Source organism: Chlamydotis macqueenii, chromosome 16, assembly GCF_036417535.1.
Source record: "Chlamydotis macqueenii isolate bChlMac1 chromosome 16, bChlMac1.mat, whole genome shotgun sequence".
NCBI lineage: Eukaryota > Metazoa > Chordata > Aves > Otidiformes > Otididae > Chlamydotis > Chlamydotis macqueenii.
In genome coordinates this window covers 6,209,363-6,219,286 of record NC_141571.1, presented here as the reverse complement: position 1 = coordinate 6,219,286, position 9,924 = coordinate 6,209,363, and positions in this window count along the sequence as shown.

Here is a 9,924-nt window from a genome sequence, read left to right as displayed (position 1 = left end):
TCCCCTGGGTGTGCCCAGGGGGCAGAAATAAAATGCTTGCAAGTGCAAATTAGCAACTGGGTGTGAAACTGTTCCTGGGCGAGGTGAGCTCTGGCTCACCTGGACCATTTCCCATTCACACCACAGGCTTTTTTTTGAGCAGCCACTTGAAAAAAAAACATGTATTTTGCCTGGAGAATGTCCCACAGCATCACATATTTGAGGTCTGACTTCTGGTTCAAAGCACCTGTAGCATAAATGGTCCCAGTGTGAATACATGGTGCTTTCTAATGGTCTTTTGTGGGCACAGCCTTGCTCAATAAGTCCTCTACACTGGGAGGACAGAGGTCACTTAAAGCCTTTATTTGAGATTAAAGGAAATTACAAGGTAAAAAAAAAAATGGCACGTTGGTAATTTTCTGCTGGGAGAAGAGTTGTTAGTAAAGGTCAGAAAGAGGCAAATGGAGCTGAACTGGCCACAGCGACTGGGAATGATGCAGTAAGGGTTTTTTTGATGGGGTTTTTCTGCGCTGCAGACTCAGCTCTTTCCAGGAGTGTCAACACCAGGACAGCACAGCACGTTCATTGCAGAGCCTTAGAAATAAGGCTTGGGCTGATTTTAACTGACCTGACCCTGATCCACTTTATCCATCTTTACCACGGGCTTAATCGGGTTGTTGCGATGGCTGCTGTGCCGTGGTCAGTAAATGAAAGCGTTCCCATCAGGAGCACCGCATCTCCCTGCAACCAGAAGGCTCAAGAAGAAGAAGAGGACTCTGTAACTTAATGGTTGATGGTGAGTTCCCACCTGGGAAGCCAGAGGAGCACAGACATGGACCTCTGTTCCACCCAAACCCTTGCTTGGATATTTGTGTCAGCCCAACACTTCAGACCTCATTTGCTTCCCTTTCCATTTTGGCCATACCTTTGAGTGGCTTGTAGAGACAGACAGCCCCAGGGGCTGTCCAGCAGACCCCCAGGGCTGGGTCCAGCTTTGAGGAGCCGCGCTTTTGAAGCGGAGAAGAGACCAAACCCCTCTATCCCTGCAGCACATCAGAGCCTCGCTGTTAGGAATAGAGCAAACCACAGCTTGAGGGGAAAACGTGGTTATGAAGGGCCCCGGTGTGATTCTGCTCACTTGGTTCACATTGCTGCCCTGAGTTCAGAGCCTCTCCTGGCCCCTGCAAACAGGCAGAGGTGGCAATCCCAGGCAGGAGGATGCACGTCTGGCAGCTGCAGGAACACCAGCTCCTCTCCTTCCGCAGGGATGAGTGCCCACACTGATGGTGGTGGGGGATGCAAGAGGCACCCTGGGCTGCAATAGCATGTGGGGCAGCCACCACAGCCTAGCAGGGACCGTAAGAGGGACAGGGACACACCTCAGGCTTGGGATGGCCTGGCCAAGTGCAATCACCACATGAGGATGCTCTGGGGCCATCCAGGGGGAAGGAACTGCACAGCCTGCCCACGGCTCTGGTCTCTGCTGTGGATTGGTTGTCTTTTTGTATTTTTTTTGAAAATCCCAGGCAACAAAGTAGGAGTAAAACTGATCTTGGAAGCTATGCAAATGCTTATTTCCCAGGAGCTATATTTAAAGCTGCTCCCTCTCTCTTGCCCTCACAGGTTAATACCAACTGTGTGTCAGGGCTGCTGACACCTGCAAACAACTTCCCCCACCCCCCAAAAAAAAAGTGTGCTATGCTTTTTTAAATTAAAAAAAAAAAAAGCACTTTTGATCTGTTTTGATTCAGGGTTTTTTTTTGGTATCTGGTAAAAAAAAAGTGTCACACTACAGCTCATTCTAAGTAGCTAAGGGAGGAAAAAGTGTTTACATTAATTGATTCTACCAGTAAGATATTACAAATGCTGCTGTCATGTATAAACATGACATACTGGTTGGTTTTGCAAGAGTAGAGGCTCTCAGCCCAAACATCCATTGCTTCTGCAAAATTTTTGTTTTTGAGACAAAGCCCCAACTTATCTCAGCATTTCCCATTTAACGTCTGCAGCTTCCCCGCAGGGCAGGGAAAACCTCTGCCCCGGGGCGAGCCATCGCCAGTTCCCGTGCTGGAGTCACTGGTGGGAACTCAGCTGCAACCGGCTTCGTTCCTGCTGGGAATCACAGGACCCTGCAGTCAATGGGAAAGGCAAAAAAACAACTGAGGAGCCACCCTGATCCCTGAAGGGATTTCATTTCCCCTCTGCTCCCAAAGGAGCTGGAAGCAGATCTGACACTGGTCTCCAAAAGCAGGAGGTCCTGCATTGCACCGCAGTCCCAAGCAGGTCTTCCTCCAGCTCTCCATCAGCAGGGAGCAGGTGACAGGCATTTCCTAAGGATATTCATGCAACTGCAGCCCCAAAAGCATTGGGGCAACCACAGGGTTCTGAGGGCTGCCTGGGTACCCCCAGAGCTGCCAGTGGGCACAGCTGGCTGGGGCTCCTGAGGAACCACAACCCTCACCCCACTAAGTGCAGTACTAGCCTGAAAACAGAGACACCCATTAACCTCCACAGTGGACACCCCCTGAGATGTACACCAGGTAAACAAGTTGCATTTTCCCATTTTGGGGTGTTTTTGAGCAGCACAGAAGCGCACCCCCGGCTGATGACAACACACCCAGGATGCAGCCGCCAGCAGAGCCACATGGGCCACGGGAAGCCTGCGCTGATCCCCTAACTGGATTAAGACCGTAACACCAAGAGGGCCAATTCTCACCGAGCATCAGGCTGTGCTAATATATTTCAGCCTGCTCTGAACATCTCCCGGCCCAGAAGGGATGCTTGAACTGAGCTATGGGGACATGGGGCTGCTCCCAGGCCCACAGGACACAGGCACAGCACCACTTTAAAGGTCATACAGCAGAGAAGAGGCAGAGTGTCAGTGCTTTGGGCTGTGGAAAAGAGCAGTGGTCTGGATCTGGCAGCATTTCAGATCCAGGAGTGCCTCTGAGGGTCACCCAAGGATAAGGGCAGCCCCACTCACACCCAGCTCTTCAGATCCCAGGGTGCGGATGGAGCTGGTGCCTGCAGGAGAGAGGAGCACACAGTCCCCACAGCACGGGGCAGCTTCACCTTGGTGGGAGCATCACCCTTCCCTCTGCCCTGGCCGCTCTGTCAGCCTGTCTCACAGTGCTAGAGTCAGGTGTGCAAGCTCAAGACCAAGGGTAAAACCACCACAAACGGTAAAACCACCACAAATGGAAGCTGGCTTCACCTTGCCATGCCATGGAGGTGTGGTGCAGACAGCTCATCTCCTCCTGGGTCCTTGGGCTCCAGCTGCCCTCTGATTCTTCCTGTGGGTAAAGGGAAGGAACCGGCTCCATCCTGTGGAAAGACATGACCCTGTCCCTCTTGTGCCAGCGCTGTTGAGAGAAGGAGCTGAGAAAAGTCTGAACCAGCCACAATGGCTAAGACAGAAACCTCACTGGGATGTCACCCCTTCCCAGGTTAAAGCCAACAACATCATCAGCCAAGAGCATCCTGAGGAGGCCAGGAGATAAGGGAGTGGGTGGGTATGAGGCTTCCCTGTCCAAGCACACTGGAAGAAACCCACCACCTTCACCACAATGGATGGTGCCTCAGGCACTGGAAGAAGGCTTTGTTGCTGGGGAATTACTGAACCTGATGCTAATTGCAGGATTGGACCCATCCTCCCACCAGTGGTTGATTGGAATGATGAGAGGTTCCCCCTCCTGCCTGGGTCAGTGCCCAGAGACCCCCACCATGCCAGACAGGAGACCCTTGCACCCCAGAGGAACCCAGCCCAGCCACACACCTGTTCCACCCCACCCTGGCCCCGATTTTCACAAAGGGAAACCCAGAGACTGGAGTGAGATGTGAGTCAGACATGCTCCAGCAGATCCCAGGGGGTTTCCACACCACAATGGGCCAGTCCCAGTGCAGCATGGTCCAATTCCCATCAATGAGGAGGTGAGTTCATTGCTGGGTCACGTTCCTCTGTATTGTTTCTCCTTTAATAAACACATCCCCTATTGAAGGCGTGGGGTGTAGCAGAGCTGGGACTCAGCACTGTGGATCTGCTGCCCCGAGCAAAGCCTTTCAGGAGCACTCGGAGGAGCCAAGCAGCGAGGCAGGGCAGAGCCATCCTCACCATTCCACAGGAGGAAGAACCATCCTGGAAGGATGGAGGGGATCAAGCCCTTCTTTCCCTGCTGAGGTTGCTGCTCTCCTTGTACACACCACCCACCCAAAAAGACTAGGATTTGCACCCAGATTCAGCCTGGCCTGGCACAGCGTGCTTCCCCTGAGGGTTTTTAGCACCATCTCAAAAGGCAGAAGAGCTCTCCTGCAGAGCAAAACCTGCACAGGAGCAGCAGCAGTGTCCACGCTGGGGATGGAATATCACCCCAGTGCCCCACTGGTGCCTACCTGACCTCTCCTGCAGAGCTGGACCAGCCCTTCAGGGCCTGGCCCAAGCACCCTGAGCCAGCAGTGCAGCCCCTCACACTGGGACCCACTGGGGAGCGGAGGGGGGAAGCCTGCCAAGCCCCATTCAGGATGGCTGCCCCATGCACCCCCTCCTGCAGCACGTCTCCAGAGGGAATTCTGCACAGAGCGCATTGCCCTGCTCGTGTGAGGGGGTGGTTGAGCAGAGCAGCACAGGTACAGCTCCCGAGGACAAGGAAAAGCCCAGCCATGGTCGGTTAACACCGGTCCATCCAAATCCGCTTTTTGAACAAGGAGACACATGGGCTGACACCGCTGATGTTTGTCTCTGCAAGGCAGGGCCCAGGGAGCCAAGGCTTGCGCAGTTTTACAGACACGCAAAGCTCCACAGCCCCAAACCCATGGCACTTCCCCGGCTCTTCCTCCTTATGCGGGGCTGTGCTGGGAGCAGGTTTCCATCCTCCAGCCATGAAGGAGGTAGAGCAGGTTTCCCACCCTGTCCCATGGCCAAGTGCTGTCTAAAAGCTGCAGAGTCACTGCAGCGGGGCAGTAACGAGGATCCCAAATGAGACCCCTGGTCAGGGTGTTGTCAGCACACCTGGCAGCCATGCCCAGCAGGAACAAGGTTCTCCAGCCCCAGACTCTACATGCCCAGGCTTTAGCCGCACGTGTTGTGCTGGGGATGCTGAGCTGCCCCCCAGCATAAGCAGATAATTAGATTACGAGCACTCAGCCAGACAATGCTGCCCGGGCCACGAAAGGACAGAGAGGAACTGAGGACAGCGTTTCTCAGAAGGGCTGGGATGCCGCAGGTCAGCGCCCCGCGCCCCATCCTCACTGCAACGGCAAAACCAGAAAAGGGAGAAAGCTTTTGCCAAACCTGACCTTCTTGGAATTCTTTGGTTGGGACTGAGCAGCAGAGAACAGCAGCATAATATTGCCCCCCTCAGACTCTTTTTAGTATCACAGCCTCAGCTCACGAGCAGGATGCTGTCCCAGCTGGAAAACTCCACTTCCCAGCTCACAGTACAGCTCCCCTGCCCGGGGCTGGCAGGGCCCAAGGGGATTTGGGAGCTCCCAGCTCCCGCTGAAGCCCATCCCACATCTCACCTCTCCGCACAGTGCCACCTTCTGAAGCCTGTTGCTTGATTGCTTGTTTGTTTGGGGTTTTTTTGATTGTTTGTTTGTTTGTTTTTCCTCAGGGATCCATAGGATCAGCTTTGTGCTTCTCCAGGGGTTTTAACTGAGCTCTCAGCCCTTCACTGCATGGTCATTCAGGGTAGAACGGGGGAAAGAGGGATAGGAGCAGGGCTGGTCAGCTGCAGTGGGGCTGTAGGAGCCACTGCATGGGGCAGGTCACATGTGGGGAGGTGCTGCCTGCAGGCCCCTGAGCACCTCTGTCAGAAACCCCACCACATCAGGGATCTAACGCTGGTTATTCCACCAGTATGGGCTCTGACCAAGCCGTCCTGCTCAGGCTGTAGCACAACAGTGCCGGAGCTGAAGGGGGTCCCTGGTCTTCTCAGCAGCACTGGTGGGCCAGAGCTAAAGAGTCCATCATTGTCCCATACCTGCATCTCCATCCCAGTCCAGGCAATGTTCACATCTGTCCCCAAACTCAGGTGTTGGGCCAGCAAAGGGAGCAGCACAGACCCAGAGGTAACAGCAAGGTCCGATCAAGAGCGCAGATCATAAGGCAATATCACAGACATGAGGCAGGTCCCCAGTCAAGCCAGTTTACCCATCAGGGCTGGGATCAGGTCCAGGAGCACCAGGCAGGTCCATCCATAGCAGTGGGGCAGGACTGACACCAAGCCAGTCAGCAGGCTGAGATCAAGACCAAGGCCCCACAGCCAAGTACCCCTGCATCTGTACTGGAGCTCAGCACTCCTCCAGCACAGCTCAAAAAGAGCCTGAGCTCCTAGGCTGGGCTTAAATATAGCTCCTGGGCCCACGGCTGTGGGGCCAGGTGGGGCTGGTCAGGGCCATTGAGGCCCATTAGTGTTCTCAGGGCTCTGACACTCACAGTGTCACATCCTGCAAAGCAAAGCTGGGGGATTGCCTCCCCTCCTCTGCCACCCCGACCCAGGGCACAGCGAGACCCCACAGAGCCCTTAAACCTGGTGGACAGCAGGGTTTGATCCTGCGCTGGTCCATCCCTGCTGCTGCTCTGCTCTGCCCATGGGTGGTTTCGAATGACAGAGGAGCTGCTTTCACACCCAGAGAACAGTAACTTAAATTGTCCTCCCTGGTCCCAGCTCAAGGCTGCCATCCCAGATCACCCACCCTGCAGTGCCTCCTGGGGTCCGGCTGATCCCAAGCTGAGGGTCGCAGCATTCGCACGTGGGGTTCTGGTCCCAGGAGATGCTCGCTCCTCAAACCGGGCTTGCAGACCACCAGCAGAAATATCAATGATAGGAGCATCACATCGGGTGCTGTAAAAAGGAGAAATAGCAGGAAAGGAGGGGAGAAGATGCAGAGGGAGAAGAGGAACAGCCAGGTGCTCCTACCCATCTCCCCAGGGCTGACTCCCAGCAGGGACGGTGCTGGGGCGTACAGGGGGGCTGCCTGGCAGCTGCCCCGGGGAAAGGCAGCTGCAAGCCCCAGGGCGGGCAGGGCACAGCCTCCTGCAACGGCAAAAAATGTTTGAAGAGAAACCGATCCTCGCTGTGTCGAGCTGGAAATTTCTGGAGACACTTTAATTCATCTAATCCAGGGCCCTGCCCCGATTAGTATTCTATAGGATCTCCTGGACCTCTTGTTTTGTTCTGTTCTTGGCTTCACGGGCTGCAGAAGAAATTGAAAACAGATTATTGGGAAGAAAACAGCTTCAATTTTTAGGCAGCTGTCTCTAGTGAAGCTGGCTTCGTTTCCAATCATTCCCCAGGCGTGATGCAAGTCTGGCTATAAAAAGTTTTTCCCCAGGGGCAGCAGAAAGGCTTTGCTGGAAAAAAAAAAAAAAAAGTGAATAGCGGGGAATGGCGCTGTGCAAAGAGAGAACAGGCTCGGCCTCGCTCGCACCTCCGGCCCCCATGAGCACCGCGCTGGGATAAACCCGTGCGGGCGTCCGGCGGAGGGGCACGGGGCGACCCGGGGGGCAGGAGGGGAGCCCGGGGCAGGGGGCTGGAGGGAGGTGCGGGGCCCGGGCTCGCAGCCCCGGAGCCGCAACCGGCGGGGCCCGTGCAGAGCGGCCGCGAGAGGGAGGCAGAGCCCGGGAGCTGCTGCGGGATGGGGCTGCGGGGCTGGGGGCTGCGGGGATGGGGATGTGGGACTAACGGGCTGCGGGGGTGGGGTTGCGGGGATGGAGAGCTGCTGCGGGGCTGGGGGCTACGGGGCTGGGGGCTACGGGGCTGAGGCTGCGCAGGGATCGGAGCTGCAGGGATAGGGGGCTGCAGGGATGCGGCTGCGGGGACGGGGTTGTGGATGGGTCAGCAGCAGGACGGCAGCGAGGGGAAAGCCCGGGAAGTCCCTGCGGTCCGGGTCCAGGTCCCATCAGTAGATCAGGGGCACTCACCCCGCTGCTGCCTTACAGAAGGACTGTGTAGGTGCCATGCGCTAAGCAGGGGAGGAGCTCGCAGGGATGGGCTCAGTCCCCATAGCTATATGTCCATCCTCTGCCAGTGGTTCCAGTTCCAGCCCCAGTTCACACCCTGACGGCTGCTGATCAGCAGCAGGTGGGGTCAGAATCCCATTCCCACCACAGACTTAGTGCCCAAATGGGCTCCAAAAGCACGGTCAGCGAGCCCCCGATGAAACCCTGTCAGCAGAGGGCTGTCCTATTAACAGCTGGACATGATCTGCCAGCCCAGGACGTTGTCACACTCTTCAGATCGATGTCCCTTTTGCATGCTGACACATCACTGCGGGGAGGCCTGAACGTTCGCTGACAGCAGAGACTGGGCGCTACTGGGACCACACACACATGACAGGGCAGAGGCAGATGGAAAGCTGCAGAGGGGATGTGCTGGCTACCGGGGCCTGGGGCTGTGCCAGGGCCAGGAAAGCCGCTGGAGTGGGGAAGGAAACTCGAGGAAGATTCTTGTGGAAGTGTCACGTCATGCCAAGTTCAAGCGCGGACTTTCCAGTGACACGCAGAACTGGCTCCATGATACCAAAGTGGCCCAGACAGTGACTTGTGATAGCCGGTGACATTTTAAACATTTAATTTCAAGCTAACTGAAGACCCTGAGGTCAACCTGGTAAGTTGTCACTGTATGGAAAACCACTCCTTGCAAACATCAGCCTTTTGGGGGGAAGCTGTACAGAGGGTGGCACCTGTGACACAGCAAAGTGGGTCCCCCAGTGCTGCCAGTGTGTTCCACATCCTCTGCCACGCCAGTGCCAGCGATACTCCTGGCCGGCGCTCGTCTGCCTCGTGGCTTCCCAAGACAGAGCGAGAGCCCAGGGCTGCCTGCCCGCCCTGCTCACCGACTCGAGAAGGGAATGGGGAGGGCAGAGGAATGCAAATCAGGATGGAGGACTCATTCATCCTCTCCGCTCCCAGCTTCGGCGCCTTCCAGGCAGTCTTACTACAATGCAGCATTCTGTGCACTGCAATCCATCCGTACACACGCTCGCCTCTCATCCCCTGCCAGGACTGACTCTCCCGAGGCACCGAGAGCTGAGTCTGTAATAAATCAGGCAGCAGCCTCCATCCAAGACACGCACACCTCGCTTTGCTCTACAGAAAGACGAGTGCCGAGCTTTTCATCTGAACACCTGCAACAAGCAGACAGCTGCGCTGACCCGGGGTGTGGTATCGCCTCCCAAATGAAAGGCACGTTACTGTTCAGACGCTGTCTCCCCAGCCGGTTTGCTACGCTCCAGCTTTCTTCTTTTCCCCATGGAAGGAAGGGAGCTGGCTCCCACATCTTGATCCCTCAAGTTCTGGGTGCCCTTGTAGAGCTCAGGAATTCGAATCCATCACACCCTGAACTGAGAGTCAAAGTGCTGAATGTGGCCCTCGCTCTCTAACGAGCTGGTGAGAGACCGGCAGCAATGCATCCTCCCAATGCACCCAGGGAGGCTGCAGCGAGCCCTGGAACGGGCGTGTGCAGGGCACGGCGGAGGGATGTGCTCCAGCCCAGCCACAGGCGTCCGGAGAGATGTCTCCAGCGGGAGAGGTGGCCATGGGGGGATTTTGTCCAGGGCCCCTGCGGTAGCACACCGGCAGATCCAGCCCTGGATGCAAGAACAGCCCCAGGAGGAAGAGCAGCAGCAGTGTTCGGAGCTGACTTGGAATAGTCGGGAGAGTGACCGGAGCCAGGTCGCAGGGTGTGGGAGGGTGGCTGCGCTCCCAGAGACACCCAGTGAGAGCGGCCAGGTCCCCGGCAGCTGGGTGGGCGCAGGGTCCCACGGCAGCACGGAGCCTGCGGGGCCAGCTCCCGACCTGGGGAGCTCACAGCCTCTGGCTCCCTGCGCCGCACAGCGGGGCATGGCCCCACTGGGGGAGGCTGGAGCTGAGGCCAAACCCATCTGGCTTTGCTTTGTATGCTGCTGAGATCTTTTTTGTTGGGTTTATTTTCACACAGATCCCCG